The sequence below is a fragment of the Dermacentor albipictus genome, chromosome 2 (genome assembly GCF_038994185.2).
Source record: "Dermacentor albipictus isolate Rhodes 1998 colony chromosome 2, USDA_Dalb.pri_finalv2, whole genome shotgun sequence".
NCBI lineage: Eukaryota > Metazoa > Arthropoda > Arachnida > Ixodida > Ixodidae > Dermacentor > Dermacentor albipictus.
Window position 1 is genome coordinate 156,569,047 of NC_091822.1, and position 17,014 is coordinate 156,586,060.

General features: G+C 45.4%; 2 long non-coding RNA genes across 3 annotated transcripts; one reads left to right on the forward strand and one right to left on the reverse strand.

Annotated features, from left to right (window-relative positions):
* Positions 1-602: 602 nt before the first annotated feature.
* Positions 603-6,826, reverse strand: LOC139055571 (uncharacterized). 2 transcript variants are annotated; one of them, XR_011511867.1, is made up of 5 exons: positions 6,485-6,826; positions 6,302-6,372; positions 6,113-6,191; positions 1,370-1,727; positions 603-1,338 (listed from the first exon to the last, which is right to left on the reverse strand). It is a non-coding gene; the product is annotated as an uncharacterized lncRNA (long non-coding RNA). The 2 variants fall into 2 exon arrangements; XR_011511866.1 differs by having other exon boundaries at positions 603-1,727.
* On the forward strand, positions 4,000-5,471 carry LOC139055570 (uncharacterized). Its single transcript, XR_011511865.1, has 2 exons — positions 4,000-4,103; positions 4,175-5,471. It is a non-coding gene; the product is annotated as an uncharacterized lncRNA (long non-coding RNA).
* Positions 6,827-17,014: the final 10,188 nt, after the last annotated feature.

The window sequence follows — 17,014 nt, forward strand, 5'->3', positions numbered from 1 at the left end:
CCCCCTGCTACGCTTCCCGTCCCTTGGAATCCAGTCCCTAACCCTTAATGACCATATCGGTTATCTTCCCTCCTCATTAAATGTCCTGCCCATGCCCATTCCTTTTTCTTGATCTCAACTAAGATGTCAATAACTCGCGTTTGTTCCCTCACCCAATCTGCTCTTTTCTTATCCCTTAACATTACACCCATCATTCTTCTTTCCGTAGCTCGTTGTGTCGTCCTCAATTTAAGTAGAACCCTTTTCGTAAGCCTCCATGTTTCTGCCCCGTAGGTGAGTACTATACCGCACGTGAGATATTCAGACACCTAAATATCTGAAGCTGTAATAAAAATTATCCACACATCTTGAGATATCTACTTTCACCTACGCTCCACTCACATATTTCTGGCTCAAGTGCAGCATAAGCAGCTCTGTGGGCACAACTTGCATCCTCGCCTCGCATCAATCAGAGCACTACATGAAGTGAAAATCTATTTGATGGCACAACTGTGCATGTATGCATGTGCTACTATGCACAACACGAAGACATTACCTGTATGCAAGGTAGGGCGTCACAGGGGATGTCTTCCACAGACCAGGTGGTGCAAGGAAATATTAAATTTACACAAGTTGCAATGCATGTGTTTATTTATGTACATCACCAAAACCAGCCGGAACTCCAGCACAACCAAAAACCAGACGCAGTACGTCCGCTGCAGCCGATTTTAAAAATTTCCGGCAGCAACTTCATCTAGGCAACCCGATCAATGGTCACAAAGAAGCCTTTTGCTGGCAGAAGGTGGTGAAAGTAACAAAAAAAGTAATTGATGGAAAATGAAGCTGAACTAACCTCAAAAGCTGGAATGATAAATTGTGCTTGCAGCACAACCTTGCAGCATAATTCACAGTTGAAAGGTGCACTTTCTTTTTTTCTTTTCACTTGGGTGGGGTATTAATGTAACACTGTTACCAAAATACCTTTGCATGATACTTCAACACTGATTGGTGCACAAGTGCAATATAAAAAATGCATGACTTTTAGAGTTAACGCTGTGCTTTAATTGTAACAAGCTGCCAAGAAAACGTGGCTTACGTGTTAAATATGCCAGTGGCATACTTTGGTAGCAAGCCAAAGAAAACGAATTTGTGGTCATATCGTTAGCCATATATATTAAAATTATGGGTTCATACGTGCCAAAACCACTTTCTGATTATGAGGCACGCCGTAGTGGAGGACTCCGGAAATTTCGACCACGTGCGGTTCTTTAACGTGCACCTAAATCTAAGTACACGGGTGTTTTCGCATTTCGCCCCCATCGAAATGTGGCCGCCGTGGCCGGGATTCGATCCCGCGACCTCGTGCTCAGCAGCCCAACACCATAGCCACTGAGCAACCGCGGCGGGTAAGCCATACATCCACAGGAAACATGGAGGCAGCTTTACCTTAATACAAGATTTCAATTTCATCGTAATTTGAATGCACAGATGTGCACTGGATCTCCGATATTTTGACAGCACTGAGAGAAATGTGCATCATACTGAGCTGCTGTATGGTAGGCACAATGTGAACAGATGGTCAATGGTGCATGTTGAGCTGTGCTCCGCGGTCGCATCTAGAGCTCGCACTTGTCTCTAAGGACAACTGGCTCAATGTCCTCTTCTGGTTTCTTCTCCTTCCTGCGGAAGCCACGTTCAAGCAGCAGCTGGTTGCACTCATTGCAGCTCCTGTTCTCCAGGTTCAGGCGCTGAAAACGAGCAGAATTTAGCAGCCTTACAAGTCATTCCTGCTTTTGGACTGTTAAACTTCAGTAAATTAAAAAAGCTGTATTTAAATCCCAGCATGACACCGCAGGCTACGAGTGTGCCCATAGCTATTAAAGTTTAATCGATGTGAAGAAAACAATCGCACCACATGAAAATTATAGCATTTTTCACTAGCTATTGCAACTGCGCCCTCTAGGCATTAGCAGGAGACTGCCACAGTCGCCAAGCCCCCATGGCAGGTGCAAATTAAAGTCTCAAAGGTTTTCCTCAAATAGCGCATACTGGGACTTTAGCTTCTGATGAATGTTAGTGGCCCGTAACTAGCAAATACACCTGTTTCTTGCGCTTGTTGGTCATTTGATTTCCTGATCAATACAGCCTTCTATAAAAGCTCACGCAATTAATTTTCTCTACAACTCGAGACTCTGGCAGATTGTACTCAAGTGCATATAACTACACGACCAATATCTTAGAGCATTTCCCTTCTGTGTTCTAAGCTGCTCGCATTCAGTGGCGTAGCAACAGGGGGGGCCGGGGCGCCGAGGGCCCCGGGTGCAAGGGGCCAGTGAGGGGGGGGGGGGGGGGGGGTTGTCATATACGTCTGAAGACACCCCTCATTCCGCCGGCTACACCCGGGGAGGGGGGTGACAAAAGACCTATGGGCCCCGGGTGCCAGACGACCTAGCTACGCCACTGCTCGCATTATTGGCAGCACGACATACATGTGAGGGCGTTCACGTACACGAAGTCTGTTTCAGGTATAACTGTGCTTATAACTATGCTGCGCATAACCATGCTTTTAAATATGCTTTCTTTCCCCTCGCCAACGGGGAACCGCGCCCTTCGTGGATGGCTCGCAAGCCGCCGCGCCGTTATTATCGCCGCGACTGATACACGACTCCGCGCGGTGGATGATACAATAGAATCGAAAGGAAGAAATCGCCGGCCAACTAAGGTCCCTATTTTCATGCACTCCGCCCGTCATGTGTTCCAAGGTTAAAAACTCGAGTGGCATCCGGAAGCTACGGAAATCGACAAACACAAGCAACAGGGCAAAAACCCTGCTAGCATGGCTTATCATTAGGCGCGCGGTTGCCTCTTCCTCCCAAGTAACCACGGATATCCGTGGGACGTCCACCATAAGTCCCAACGTCCATCCATCCGGATATCCAACATGGACGTCCGTGGGACGTACAGGAGAAGTCCATATCCTGTTTGGATGCCCGAAGGACATCCCACCGGGATGTCCATGGGACATCCCATTTTGAACGTCCGCTGGCTGTCCATAAATAGGCATGCCCAGGATATACACTAGTGAGTTATATATAAACTAGCATAAATATATTGCGGAAATTTTAGTTTTTTCATATTATATTTGTTTATTTTTGTTCTCTATCGGACACAGTTCATTCTTTTTTCAAAGCAAAATAAATATATTTCCGACTTGATATAAATTCTGCCCACTTTAACATCGCAGTATTAAAATACGATTTTTTTTTCTATCGGTGGGTCATACAAACAATTTGTAGTTTGCTTTAAAAAAATGCTTGTGGATGACTAGCAGAATATATAAGCGCCCATTTGAAGCCACTTATTCGACCTAGAGCCAAGCACTCAAGTTACCCCTCATTATGAAAAGTTCCTGATCATAGAGTTTTGGTCCTGACCTCCGAACATGTAATTTGGACTTAGGCTATGTAGGTTCAGGTTTATCATTGAAACAGGAAGTAAAACACGTTGTTGGGCTAGTTGGTGCATTGTATTAAGAAAAAACCAGCAAAAAAAAAAAGACGGACACAGGAAACATACACAAGACAGGCCTCTTCCAGCCTCTTTTCTGTCTTCTCGTATGTTTCCTGTGTGCGCCTGTTTTTGGCTGGTTTCTTAAAACAGGAAGTTGTCTGCAGTGTTCAATTGTGCATACAATAATATCATTATAGGTAACAAAAACAAATCTCAAAGGCTACGCTTTTGGTGGCTGCGTGCGTTGAAAGCGATTACGAAAGCTATAATGCGTCAGAGCCGCCATGCATTGACAGTAATCTCAAAGGCTATGTTTTTCTGGCGCCGACAGCTTAGCAGAAACTAAAAACTCGAAAATCAGATACCGAATATTCCCAGAATAAGTAAATATTTCACTGTGTAATAATAGAATATTTTAAAAACCTATTTATGTTTGCGTGGATGCACGTGGAAGTGTGAGAACCTTGGCAAAGCAGAACGCTGCACTCATCCAATCCAATCCAAGCTCTAGCCATCGGCGCCACGCCATTTTTTATTTTGCGATCGTTGTAAGGGCAGCGGAGCAGCGTTTGTCACCTTCCGTGCCTGCTGAAGTCTCCTACTCAGCTACCAAGGTATGACAGCTACATCGATTTCTTTTTTAATTCGTTTGGGTATTGAAATGTGTTTTCTCCACTGGTGCCAGGATGCCTAGACTGCGGGAGAAGCCGCACGCGCGAAAACGAGCGTCGCTGGAAACAAAGACGATATTCGAGGACTTCGGATCTCGCACCGGCAGCCAGCAGTCAACAGCTCGAGAATTCGCAAGTCTAGAGCTGTGCAGTGGCGCGTATACCCCGCACGCATGCATTAACATGTGCGGTCGGGCTGTCCCTGCAAACATTTGTACGCCTTGTGATGCTGGTCGCTGCACCGAGGCGACATCGGAAGTTCAGGACGGTGGTTGTGAGACTACGCACACTAAGGACAATGTGCCTTGCTACCCTGATGGATATACTCTACATGACGCTTCGGATGGTTCACTTCGCTGTGAGAACGGAACAGGATCCCTTAGGAGAGGTGTACGCACAAGTCAATGCGGGTTTTCTGGTAAGCAGGACCCCGGAGTCTACATTTGCTTTAGCTACCGCGGACTCTTCATCGGCGCCCTTTGATTCTCCTGGCAAACAGCTTCTCCTGGCTAATGCGCTCATGATCAGAGCTGTAGCCGTCAGTAGGGGCAAGATCGCGTGCTGATCTCTACGAAAATAAAAAGCTCCTTTTAAAAAATTGAAGAATATACTAGTTGTTTTTATCTACAAGTTTGTTTAATATCGTGAGAATATGGTCACTACGGCCACGGCGGGGACATTGTAAACGAGAGTACGCATTCGATGGCCAAGTGAGTTTTAATAATTGTAAGAACGCACTACGCCACGAGAAAGAGCTATTGTTTAAAGAAAGTGAAGAATATATTGATTGTTCTTCAGTAATAGTTCGTTTAGCCACGTCAGAATGTGGAGACATTGGGAACGAGTACGCATTTGACGGCAAGTTGACTTACGAGAACGCACTACGTCGCGAAAAACATTTAAGCTGCAATACCATTAAGCATGTCCGTGTGGCACCCCGCGAATGACATTAAAGTTTAAGGCATTAGCCAGTTAATGTCATTTTTTGTGCCCGTGTCGCAGAGTGCTAGTGAAGTGATGTAGTCAAGATTAATTCCTTCTTGTCATTTCTGTTGCTTTCGCTGCTTAATAATGCTAATTGATGTATTTTTGCTCTTTCTTTTTATTCCATGCTGCAAACTCAAATGTCAAAGCAGGGTGGGCAATAAGTATTTTTGTTCTGCTGTTCTCTACCTTGCGTTGTGCTATTGAAATTGCAAGTTTTCTTTATCCGTGTATTTATTTGTTCTTTGAACAGCACGCATATATCTGCTTATTGGTCTTTTTATGTATATGTATAAGGTGACAATAAACGTTTAATTGTATGTGGAAGTTGGTGTACGTTCATTTCTCGTTTATTTAAAACAAAAATGCATTCAAGCATTAGACCAATGTAATATATATAATGGTACGGTGCTTGAATGTGTCCCGGCCACTATCGTCGCTTCAAGGCGTGTATATCTGGAATATCCCCGGGAAGACACACACACACACACACACACACACACACACACACACACACACACACACACACACATATATATATATATATATATATATATATATATATATATATATATATATATATATATATATATATATATATATATATATCCTGAACGTCCGCTGAATGTCAATGCTGGATGTCCGCGTCGGACGTACTACGGATGCCAAAGCGATTACCTTTGGATTTCCCAGGGACGTCCCTCGGACGTACGTCGGACATTCATGGATATCCCACGGACATCCCGAATATCCAGAAAGGACGTCCGTCGGACGTCGCCCGGATATCCGTGGTTACTTGGGCTCAGGTACTGATTGCGTCGGATTTCAACCATTCGTACGCGTAATACGTCACAGCAGGGCGAAATGAAAACGACGGAGGATAGATTCAGTAGAACTTCCTATTCCCAGTTTCCCAGTCTACTGGGTAGTCGTGTTCATCACAATTCGTTAAGAAGAACAGAACGTACCTCAACTTCCTCTCCTGCGGCGTTCAAGAAAAGTATTTCGGGCACGGCGCCCTGGATCACTTTCCATTCCGTGTTGTGACTGACGATGTGTGTTAAGGTTTCTCAACCATTTCCACGACAGTAAAACGAGCTCGAAAGCACAAGTCAGTTTACATTCTTTACATATAAATACCAAAAAAAAAAGGATACTACTTGTGTATTACGTAGCAGACAAACAGTTTCACTTCACCATAGGCAGGCAGGCATCATACGCCGCAGCTCTGGAACAGAAAAGTGGTGACACGTAGGCATTTCTTTCTCATTAAGCGCACTACCCAACGTCCCGGTCGCACATGCGGCATAAAACTCTGGAAATGAGAACGGATGCGTTACCTCCACGCGAGCGTGAGTGATCACGGTGTCCGTGGGTTTCTTCGGCTCAGCTTCCTCGCCTAGCGCCAGGCTGGCGCATAGAAGCACGGCTAATAAGCCGCGAATCATCGTGACTAACGCCGCCGGTACAACCGCCTCAATAGATGGGCCACTCTCCTACAGGTACCTCCCGCGACTGTTCGCCGTCACAAGCAGCTCAGTGCGCCGAGACATCGGCGTCGCTGCTCCATTTATAGTCCGACGTTATCAGGGCGCGGGCGAGCGTCGTACGCGGTTTTAGTCACGCTACATCGGTTGCGCTGCGCCAGCCAAGATGCCATCCGCGCTGTACTTCAACGCGCGCGCCGTCGGCTGCTATCTTCGGAGCATGCGCAGAACGTTCGCCAAGTCGCGCGCCGTCCGCAAAGGCCGTCTGCGGAGTTGTGTTGGCGCCTTCTTCTTCGCGCGCAATGCATTGTGGTGCGAGAGTCAAGAGCCATATCGGCGCCGGGCCGCGTATTTGGAATATCCAGAAGGTACAACGCATGGCAACCGCAGCACCACGCTATTGGCTTACGAGCCTGCGGGACGCCGTGATGTCACTCCTAGCAACGGCGCCAAGCGATAACTCTCGTTCCCGGTGCTCTCCGTACAAAAATCCCTCACGTGACCTGATAATAGGTGCCTAGGGACAGGATTGTTTACGGTTTTTGAGAAGGCATGATGGTGGCGCCGAGCGACGCCGTGGCGTGTTCGTTCTCGGCATGTTCGTTCTCCGGCTCGCGCGGACCGTGCGTTGTTCGACGTTGCTTATGTGATCGTGCTTGCGTTGCTTGTGTGTTGGTGGTAGGTTCTGTGTTACTTGGCGGAAAGCCGCGAGTAGTGGTGGTGCGGCAGTGCGACTTTCGCCTCGGTGAGCTCTGGCAGTACAGAATCTGCGTTGTGACCCGTGCTTCTAGCGCCTCGGCAGCGAAGTTCTGCGAACCGCGATGTGGCGTCGCCGTGTCCGACTTTGCTTAACGGACATTGAGGGATGTGCTGCTCGCTACAAGTCATGTAAATGCGACTGCGTCGATCGCCCATGCACTGTTCAGCGCTGATTGTGTACACAATTAAGTGTGCTGTGCTTGAAACGAGTGGTGCAGCCGTGCAGCGGGGGGTGGTGGAGGAGCAGAGTGGCTTAGGGGTCTCCATTTGCACGTTCACAGATATGTGCTCCCGTTTTGGTCTCATTAGCGGCTGTCGCGGGATTGTGGTGTGCTCCTTGCCTAGTATGAAGTTTACGATGCTAACACACAGCATGTTCGCGTTTTTCCGTGCTATGTGTCATTTGCATGATGACCGAGTTGAAAACAAGGCATATGTCTGTGTTGTTTGCATTTGTGTGTTGTAAATTACTTCCTATTGTGGAAGTTCTGGCAGTCCTAAACATAAACGTAAACATATAAACATATTTCTGTGTGTCTGAAATTTTGAATTTCCCATAATAGCCTTTACGACTGATAAGCGGGCTACACAGCCTGTGTGAATCAGCTACCTTTTGTTGCGACCCTCTTCCATGTGGTAGACTGATGCATGGTGCGCGTTTATTTCTGTACTGTTGTAAAAACCATTTGTTTATTCACCCATGGAGTACAAATGTACTGCTTCTTCGCCGCAGTACATTTTAGTTGCGCGCTGAAGGATACTAAAAGTGGGAGGGGACCGCTATCACCCAGCATAGTATGTCCACTCAGGCGACCTGAGAGGCGGCGGTGCGCGAGTGTATAATTAAAGAACTCTTTTTATGTCCAGTGACAGTGGCCCCTTTCCCCTTTAGTATGCTTCACCGCAGTACATAGGAGTATTGCGAAAAAGGTAATCTTAAAAAGCTCAATTATGCAACGTTTCTTTCGTAGCTTGCTACACCGCAATACAGGGGTGTAGCATCGTGCAGTAAAGCATAATAAGAGTGGAAAGGGCACATAGGTTTACTCATTATTTTCAATTGTGATATAATTTGCAAGTGCATCTGTGCTCTTGGTAAGCTTTATTGACAATTCTTTGTACATTACAAATTCATATTGCCACGAAGCTTACTAAGCTTACGCCATATTGTAATGCATTATTCACCTTCAATGCAGGAGCACAATGCGGATTCATGCCTATGCTTCTGGCTGGACTGCACGTGCTCTTTGAGAACTGATTCGTTGTTCATAAGTGCACTGGTACTTACTCTAAACTGGAGGGCTGAAGTTGATACGGAAGCACAATCTTTATTAAGAGGACAAGATGTTGCCAAGGTGGTTGTAGCACAGTTTTTTTTTTCTTCGAGGTACCTTTTCTACTAGAAGCTTCCATTGCAGTGTTTCGAGCCTCTTTGAGCCAGCACATAGTCTATATAAACATCGGACACCGATTGGGAACATCACCTATGCTCTCTGCAGTAAGCTGCGCACAGGATAAGTTCATGCCTATCTATAGAAAAAAATGTAGCATGACCAGACTAAAAGGGGGTGGGCTGCAGCAATACTAAGTGTTAAATGTTGCCTTATCCTTTCTGTTGAGTTTTGTGTTTTGTGCTTTTTATTATGGATCCTCCACAATAACCATTAGAGTGCCGAACGTGAGCTTGTTGGTCTCAGATCTCATGGTTGTTACTAACAAAACAGTGTGATAAACAAACAAGGGCTTGGAGGCATCCTGTCACCTTGCTTATCTCATGGTGTTGCTTCATGAGCACCGTAGGCCTCCAGACCAACTAGGAAGGGAAATTTGTTGCAATCACTTCAGAACTGTATTGCAACCAAACGAACAGTGCTCTCAATGACAACATTTGGACAGTAGAGTGCTTGCACCCAGCAAAGTCTAAGAAGGAAGCATTCAGGATGTGCAAGTGGGCCTTTTGAAGCTGGCATCATTGTTGAAGGGGCTTTGCCTGCTACCCTCTTTATGGATACACAAAGATGATTTCCTCTTTGAGAGGGATTGTTTCAGATGTTACATGGCAACAATGATGGGTGTATAGTAGCAGAGAAGCTTGTCTTTGCCCACTGTCAATAATATGTTCCTTTTCCAGTTCCTGTGGAAGTGCCTACTTTTTGTACACAAAGTGCTCTCCATGCATGCATGCATTTTTAGCTTGTAAAGATGTCTATTACCCTTTGCCTCAAGCTGGTCCTTGTTGATGTCACCCAAGAAGGCATTGTGGAGTATGGCGATGCGCACTTACAAATCAGTGTTGATGCCAGTGAAACCAGATTAATGGAGCTGCCATTTATTTCTGTCCACTCCATCTTCATCCAGTTACAATGAGCAGTTCTTTGTCCAAACAGAAGGCATATGTAGTTGGTCATGCATAGCCTACGCACTAAGACTTGTTGGCGTGCCTGAGAACCTTAGCAGTGTCTATATGCAAAAACATTCTGATGTGTTGATGACTTCCTTCTCTTTATCACCCTTTGCCTGATGAAGCCAGCAACTTGGTCACCCGCCGTGGTTGCTCAGTGGCATGGTGTTGGGCTGCTGAGCACGAGGTCACGGGATCGAATCCCAGCCACGATGGCCGCATTTCGATGGGGGCGAAATGCGAAAACACCCGTGTACTTAGATTTAGGTGCACGTTAAAGAACCCCAGGTGGTGGAAATTTCCGGAGTCCTCCATTACGGCGTGCCTCATAATCAGAAAGTGGTTTTGGCACGTAAAACCCCATAATTCAGCAACTTGGTCAATTAGATGTACAACAGGCTTCCCATTAGTTTTCTCAGCGTCTCCTTTACCAGGGTGCTGCTCATAGATATCTGTTTTCTTGACCTTGCACTGCACTTAAACCATGGCCACACCTGCTGAACCTATAGTATGCGATCAGAAAAGTGCTATACATCACGTTGCTCCAAACTCATGACATGCGCTACAAGGCCTTGTGGAACACCCTCATTAATTTCCGCCCTCATCATACTGTATGAAGTTTCACATGACAAGTGCGACAATTAACATCTGCTGGTTTTTCAGTGCTATTCCTGTCCAGCTTGCTGAAAGCTGTCCCGAGTGTTTCAAAAGCAAGACTGCTGTCGGACAAGAAGTGCATAAAGCAAGGGTAGCAATAACCATATATGTCACACAAAATGAAGGTCACTGAGTGTACAGGCGATTTAATTCTTATCCAACAAGCTTGGTTCTCCCTTTGCAAGTGAGTAAACCCAACTTGCCCCAAAGACATGGCCTGTGACAAACTATGTGCCAGATGCTGTGTCCCCTGCAAAGCCGAAGATGTGTACAACATCCTGACACCCGTAGTGGCTTCTACACTGGGCAAACAGGCTACTACAAGAATGACCGCCTCTAATAATATGCTAATAACATGAAAACGTGCAGAGATTTGGCTATTCATTGGGTCCAACTGCAGGTGCAAGCCACTCTTCCACCAGATTTGTGTTGTTCACAGGAATTGGAGCTATACAAATGCAGACAAAAACAGTGATGTTTGAAAGTAGTTGAGTTCAACTATATTCTGCACAAACAGTGCTACTTACAGCGCCGGTACCTTGTAGCTACATTTCATGGCTGTCCCGCCATTCAAAGGCACTATTCTTGAATTATTAACTTCTATTTATACTTATGGTGGCCACATATTGCAAGTACATATCTACATTTGTGCAATATGGTTAAATGATGTCAACTATGATAGCCATTCCTAATCTGAGATGCAACAAAAGAACTAATATAGACAACAAATTGCAATTCAAGAAGACAACCCGTGCACAGGATAAGTGATAGACTTCCTTTTATTGAACAAAAGTCACATGTGTCGCACGTCACCAGCAGTGGGTAGCAAACTTGCAAGCTTGGGTGACAGAGGCAAAACTTGGCAAAATGCTACACTCATACTCAAATGTATAATGGCCTATGACACAATAAACTACATTATATTGTACTGAATGAAAGGGCAAGACTCCATCCAAGAACACATTACGGCACAACATAATTGACATGGTGTAAAAGATGTTAACACGCCTTCCCCATAAAAAAAGAAACACTGAAAACATGCCTTAAAGGGCAATGTGCAGTGTCTGAAAGCAAGGAAAAACAACCCAAAAAAGGTTTCGCTAAGTCTTTCAATGATGAAAATTGTCAAACTGTCTTGTCACTTCTTAATGGATCTGCATTGTGTACTAGGGTGTTCTGATAAGGCAGTTTCAGCAAGTGTATTGGAAAGCAGTGTTCCCAGTCTGTGCCCAATATATCGAATTTAAAGAGGGTCAGGCTGCCTTTCAAAGATGTACATTTTAATTTATAAAACAGAAAAAGGCAAGCAAAATTGCTGTGCTTTAGAAATTCACTTAAAGCAGTGCTAGTAAATTAAAGTATTAGTTTTCACTTATACAGCTTTCCACCTCTAACATTGTTTATCCCAGTTGTAAAAAGATGGGAATTTCTTTTTGAACAGAACTTTTTAAACTATATTTAACAGGCGAACCAAATACATCATAAAAGTGGCATTTCGCATCTGCAACAACTTCAATGTACTTGAAATTCAGCATATTGGGACATGGAGGAAGCCATAAAAATGCAATAACGGCCCGAGAGAGTTCTCTGCAATTAGGTGAAGAAATTGGCACATACCTGCAACATTTATTGATATCTAGGGTGAACTTTAACATCCAATGCAATATAGGCTCTTTCGGGACTGTTTATAACGTTTTGTGCCAGCGCACATACGTTAAAACACTATTCAGTGCTTGCACGCCGTGTCGATGTATGCCGAATTGCATTAACAGGACGTGAGCAGCACAGTAATCGCAAGGGCGTTTTGTTTCCTCTTGAGGGCATCGCGCTGCGTATCATTAGTAGTAGTGGTGGAATACGACTCCATCTCACAGGTTCCGATCTTGTCAGCATGGTTTTCGCCCAGCGATCCTCGCAGCGTAAACTGTCGCACCGGCGTAGATCCCGATTCCTATCAATCGGTTGTCGGCATGGGTTTCGCCCAGCGATCCTCGCAGCGTAAATTGTCGCACCAGCGTAGATCGCGATTCCTATCAATCGGCAGGGCGGAGACGGCGCTTCGATGGATGGGACGGAAAGTCGCGTCACCCTCGGCTCGCGACCGCGCCAGCACACAGTTACGCCAGTTTCACGTAGCCGCGTCTGCGTGCCAGCCACGACAAAACGTTGGCCACGGCGTTGGCCACGACACGCAACAAGCTACGCGAAACCGCTGGTGATGAGAGTACGTTGTTAGGCATGACGCCACGGCGCGTCCCCGCAGGCGGCAGCCAATAGCGTGGCGCTGCGGTTGCCATGCGTTGTCCCTTCTGGATTTTCCAAATACGCCGCCGGGCCCGTCGGGGCGCGTCGGAAGCCGCCGCGGGTACGTTGGCTGCGCCAGTGCGTAGGACGTCCGCACGCCAAGTTTCATCCTAATTTCATCCTAAACGGAACGATTTCACCTCCAACGGGTGTAGGTTTCCGCCTCCGCTTCCCTTCACGGTCACGCCCGCGTTCAGTTCGCGCTGCGCGCGAAACGGCTCTTGTTTGCGGCGGCGCCTCTTCGGAGGTCCGGAAATTATGATTGTGTTGTTAACTGCCACGACAGCAACGTAAACACGATATGGTTGATGCCACCAGTGAAATTCTGCCGATTCACAAGAAAATGATGCGAAAAAATCAGACGACAGACATGGATTACTGCGGTGCGCCGAAAGAAGTAAACAACGTTCTGGCAAACGAAGCGAGCTCGTTCATTGATCACTCCTGAGTGTATGACGGTTATTATATGTAACCCACATGAATTTAATAATTACTCGGTAGATAATCCTGTTACTCATATAAAAACTTTCTGTTGTTCGACCAGCGCTTGCCCTGTCTTCTTTCTCGTGTTTCGTTTGTGTGTGCGCTGCCCCAGAAATTATGGAAACCACTTCTGTTGCTTGCGCTAGCAGGGGCCGGAGTTCACGCGTGCCGAGAAATTGAATATGTGCACGATGCATTGAACATGACCGGAGTTCATTCCTGCATCACCACTGCACCGATCAATCGAGTAGGCTTCTTTTCTCAGCCCACAAAACTTTAATTTTCGTTGTCAAATAAAACAGCACGCGTTTTCCATTTTATGAGTCCGAAATATACTTACCTTACTGGACGATACACGCCCGCGCCTTGGTCGCGCCGGCATTGCTGAAGCAGAAGTGATTACATACTTTCAACTTCCGTCTCTTCAACACTGTTAAATAATGGCCAAGCTATTCACATGGCTGCCTCTATTCTATATTGTGACGTACTAGTTAAAGTTGTGTGCGCATGTAGTACTTGTGCTATGCAGCGATATATTTTGTTTATTTCCGCACAGTGTCGATGTAAGTCCGCTGTCACCATCAGGGGCAACACGGATTTGTAGCAAACATTTTGTGAGAAACTGCAAAAATGACTTTAGCTCGTATGTGCCGTATGTATGTGCCACATCGTATGTGCCGACGATTTTTCCGGCGCGCCACATATATACAATGCCGTTTCCAAAAATTATAGCGTCACTTACAAGGCTAAGCAGACGCTGCCCTTTCGCCGCATTGCAGCCATAAAAATAATCGTCAAGCTTACCGATGAAGCTTTAGCTCGGGTGCTCCTATTTAAATACATGTAAAAGGAGAATTCGTTTTTCTCGGCAACCACTGCACCAAATTTGACTGGGTTTGCTGCATTAAAAAGAAAAACTTAGAATCTAGTGATTGTTGGTTTCGAATTTTCGAGTTAGGTCGTTAAATTTTTATAAAAGATTGACAAAAATTGCAAATTTTCAGAAAACGGAACTATCCAGTTTACAACTGTGTAACTCAACAAGAAAAAATGATATCGCAATTCTGTGAATTGTATCTGACAGCACATCTAAAGCGGACAAAATTGATATGTTACACATGAACCTCAAAAAATGTATTAATATATAATTACAACTTTTGCAGAACCCTCGTAAACAATGTAACAAATTCACGTAAGATGTAAAATGACATATAATATTTGTCCGCTTTGAATGATCTAACGGATTCCGTTTACAGAACCACGATATCTGTTCTTGATGCAGAGCTATTAGTTTGTAAACTTCACGCTTCTATTTTTTTCAAACTCCTGAATTTTTGAAAATGTTTCTAACGAAATTCAAGCCCTAAATCAAAATTCTGCTTCCAACAGTCACTAGAATTCATCTTACTCTCTCAAATGCAACAAATTTCATAAAAATCGGTCCAGGAGTTATCTCAGAAAAACTTTTTGCGTTTTTACATGTATTTGAATAGGCCGCGTTGGAGTTGGGCCCGAGCTAAAGCTTCCTCTTAAAGAGGCGTGTACAGCCTGTTTCACACTAAAACTCCGAACGCATTGCATCGCGATGCGGCAAGCAATGGAGTCGTGCGGCGGCAGCAGCTCGAGCAGGCGCAGACGCTCGAGAGGCGGAGTCGTGGACTGCGTCGTCTGCTACAGCGGCGCGTGCTGGCCGCATTGCCGGGAAGCGTGCTACTGTCAGGGGCAGTGCACCGATTTAATCGGTACTGCGGGGACTGAGCTGATATTCTTTACTAAACGTTGTGCGACGCCAAACTTTGAGCCTTCATTGGCGATAATAGAGTTCTACAAACTTCTTTTGACGGCATCCTTCGTTTGTTATTTCGAAAGGCCGGGGTACTGAGCGCGTGCACGTATATACAGGCTAGCAATGCAGGCAATCAAATTAAAGCTTCAAGCATGGGCAGAGAATAATGGCATTTTGGGAGAGCTTCAGAATGGCTTCAGGATAGGCAGACGTTTGGATGATAACTTGTTCTTACTCAGTGTATTGAAATATCAAAAGCAGAAAGCAGACCGTTGTATGTGGCGTTTTTGGACATTACAGGAGCCTACGACAACGTAGACCGCAACATTTTGTGGGATATTCTGGAAGGGGAAGGTTTAGGTAACGATTGGCTACAGCTTTTGAGAGAGATTTACCTAGAAAATACCGTTTGCGTTGAATGGGAAGGGATGGGGAGCGAGGAGAAAGTTCATATCAACAAGGGACTGAGGCAGGGGTGCCTTTTATCCCCGCTGCTGTTTATGATGTACATGGTGAGGATGGAGAGGGCGCTATAGTAGGAAGTAATATCGGATTTAATCTCTCACACAAACAGGCGGGTACAGTAGTAGAGCAGCAGCTCCCAGGTTTAGTTTATGCGGACCACATTGTGTTGCCAGCTAACAAGCAAAGTGATCTGCAACGTCTGGCTAATATCTGTGGACAGGAAGGTAACAATTTAGGTTTGAAATTTAGTGTTAGAAAATCAAGTGTTATGCCACTGCCACTGCCAATACAGGGCCAGGAAACACCTCGGGTAAGAGAATATTAAATACCTTGGTATATGGATAAACGAAGGCAATAGATATATGGAAACATAGGAAAAAACCATAACAGTAAAGGGGAAGAGAAATGCAGCCATAATGAAGCACAGAGCGCTATGGGGATACAATAGGTACGAGGTCCCTTGAGGTATGTGGAACAGTGTAATGGTTCCAGGACTTACTTTTGGAAATGCAGTTGTTTGCTTTAAATCAGGGGTACAATCAGGACTCGACGGGAACCAAAGGTCAGTGGGTCGCCTCGCATTAAGCGCTCACGGGAAGACTACAAATGAAGCTGTGCAGGGTGATATGGGCTGTATTAGTTTTGAAGTGAGGGAAGCTCGCAGTAAAATTGAGTATGAAGAACGGCTGAGGAATATGGAAGAAGGTAAATGGGCTGGGAGGGTGTTCAGGTATCTGTACAGGAAAAACATTGATTCACAATGGAGGAAAAGAACTAGGAAGCTTACCAGCAAAATGGGCAATCTGTCAGCACATCTGTGTGGAGCACGTAGATGGACTTCCTCAAAAAATTGCACACAACAGATACACACCTACACACAAATTGAAAAAAAAAAGAAACCCACAGGCATCAGAGGAGTGTTAGTGGACCCTTCACCGGTCCACATTGCTGCAATGGTCAGACTTGGCCCTCGGCATTGTGAAACAGACGAGCATAGCACAACCTGATAAAGGCGCAGCAGTTGATGGTGTGGACATTTACTTTTCTCACTTGTTTGCGTCCAAGTAAGGGGTGCATAAGAGCAAATTAAGTTTTATATCTCAATCAGTCCAGATGCTTGCTGTTCATGCACTCAGATCGATAACATTTGATGATTATCACTGATTATTGGGGACTGACTCATCCCCTCCGCAGATATGGTAGTACACAGAGTTAAGATTTAGAGGGAAGTGCTGGAGCTCAACTTCACATTTCCATAAAATACCTGTTGAGTTAGGCTGCCTGTGGCAGTCTTTGCACTTTGGTTGGGGTTCTGTAACCAGCACTCGTAAAGACAGAGTAACCAATTTTTAGAGGTTGTTTCTAATCGTGGGCTATGAAACTAGCCAGACTGCAGTATATGTATATAATAGAGGCAAAAGGCGCATAGAGAACACTATTATAGTGTTCTCAACAACTAACTATTCGTTTGTGCCTCTATTATATACATATACTGCAGTCTGGCTAGTTTCATAGCCCACGATTAGAA